This window comes from Nilaparvata lugens, unplaced genomic scaffold (genome assembly GCF_014356525.2).
Source record: "Nilaparvata lugens isolate BPH unplaced genomic scaffold, ASM1435652v1 scaffold11406, whole genome shotgun sequence".
NCBI lineage: Eukaryota > Metazoa > Arthropoda > Insecta > Hemiptera > Delphacidae > Nilaparvata > Nilaparvata lugens.
In genome coordinates this window covers 1-2401 of record NW_024090072.1, presented here as the reverse complement: position 1 = coordinate 2401, position 2401 = coordinate 1, and the positions used below count along the sequence as shown (strand labels likewise).

Here is a 2401-nt window from a genome sequence, read left to right as displayed (position 1 = left end):
GAGAGTTAGAGTTTACCAGAGAGAGAGAGAGAGAGAGAGAGAGAGAGAGAGAGAGAGAGATGAGAGAGAAGCAGAGAGAGAGAGAATCAAAGAAACATCATATCATGACCTGATAGAATAGTGAGAGACCTGTGAGCATTGATTGAATATTCATATGAGAATATCCATATTATTATTAAAAATTGCTGACAATTTCAAGAAAATATCACTTAGATCTTGAAAATTGTTACATTTTTGAAAATAAATTTTCTTCCACACAACTATCTATCCAAAAAATAAAAACGGAGCATTTTTGATAGAATACAATACACAGTCGACAATAGAATGATGATAAACACAGATTTACAATTAACTAATCGCTTTTAAGCAAACAATAATAGATAACAGTGTATTAACATCATGATTATTATCTTTTTCTGTTCATTTCAAGTAATAAAATGCATCATATCTCTTATTACGTCATCATACGTTTTCAAGTGTTCTGTATTTCCTTATCAGTGTTGTCAAAAATAAATTAAATACCGTTCTGTAAATACTTAGTATTTTCAGTGACATATTTTAATGATATTTTGTTTTTAGTAATATAATTTATTTTTAATAATGCAGAAATTTTCATCTGCTTTATACATCAATATTTTTTTATGAGTATTGTCAAAATATGCCGGTTGCACTAAAGCCGCTTAATTTTAACCGTGATTAATTCCACGAAAAACAATCAGAGAAGCCGTCTTTTCAAAAATGCCTTCTCTGATTGGTTCTCGTGGATTAATCACGGTTAAAAATTAACCGGCTGTGTGCAACCAGGCCTATTTTTAGTGATATATCCTATTAAGCGAGCAATTCTGTATGCTGTTTATATTTTTATATCTGGTTTATTTATGTTCAACGGATCTCGAAAACGGCTCTAACGATTTCCACGAAATTGGAACATAGTAGGTTTATGATATAAAAATTCGATTGCACTAGGTCTCATCCTGGTAAAACTCGCTGAACGACATTAAAAGGATAATTCATCGTTGGCTGAACAGCTGAGACTTTCGTCGTCTGTGGATGGTGAAAGTGAGCGAGTGATTGTGGAAAATCAAAATATCGCATCCCGAAATTATAAGCTGACGTATAGCCAGCTGTGTGAAATATAAACAATCATTTTAGAGAATTGTATTCTGTTTATCAATAAAGAAAAATAACGAGCGAAGCTCGGTGCCCGATATTTGTAATAATATCATGTATTAGTAATATATTTTTTCAAATAAAACAATGTTTTATCATCTTTATAACCATCAACGTATTTTTCTTCTTCATCCTCTTTTCCTTCACCTTCTTTGTTATTAAAATTTGAGGCTCAAGTGTAGAGAGGGGGTCGGCTGCAAATCAATCAGTCAATGACTTAAAGAATCACCAAAATTTCATCAAATTCAAAATTCAAAACTATCTTTCCCATATTCCTCAATTTTTAAATAATTCGAACGAAATACAATTTTATTCACATCTAGAAAATAACTAAAGCAGAGTAGACCTCTACAAAAACTACAAAAAAATTATGGCCCATGGGGGATCGAACCCACGACCTTCGCGTTATTAGCACGACGCTCTAACCAACTGAGCTAATGGGCCAGATAGAAAATGATCCTCTCATTCCGACTCATGAATAGGATGGATACGACTCGTCTACTTTCCAGCGGTTTTTGATAGATTTTCAACGAATTTACCGTGTTTCAACTTCAACATTAACTAAAAATCAGTGAGAAACTAATAACGGAGAAGATTTCTAATAGTCCACGCTTAAATAAAGAGAGAAAACACGCATAACGTACAAATAAACTAACCTTTGTTTTTCACAGACAACTATCCAAATTGACCTAAAACCTCTTAAAATCTGGAAAAATCCTACAGAGACTTGTTATATTAAATAATTAATGAAAAAAAACATCAAGATCGAGACATATAATCGGTCAATAACCGATGAAATCAACAAAAATGGGATTCAAGTTAGAACGATACAAAGTACTACTTCTAGCCATACTGTTTATCCCCAACAGAGCTCTACGTAGTTCCAATATTCTCCACCAGAGCGCTCCACTTGCCGGGACATGAAATTCCTTATTGAGAATCATTCCACCGGTACTGATTATTTCGCCAGCATGTAATTTTTTTAAAATGGTAGAAATATCGTAAATTTGTCGTAAATTGGAAAAAAAGGAAAATTTTTGAATTAATAAATAAAAAGTGAACAATTGACAATGATTTTACTGAGATAAATTCATCAAAAAAATGGGAAAAATCTTGGTTCAACTAGATAAAACTGGTCTTTGACCTTGGGATTCGGTTTTATGATTCTAGATTGGACCTCACTACAGAGCCATGATTCACCCAACTGCTTTTTATGACTCACAACGTTTGA

General features: G+C 32.7%; 1 non-coding gene across 1 annotated transcript; it reads right to left on the bottom strand.

Moving 5' to 3' along the window:
* Window positions 1-1541: 1541 nt before the first annotated feature.
* On the bottom strand, window positions 1542-1614 carry Trnai-aau. Its single transcript has one exon. It is a non-coding gene; the product is annotated as a tRNA-Ile (tRNA).
* Window positions 1615-2401: the final 787 nt, after the last annotated feature.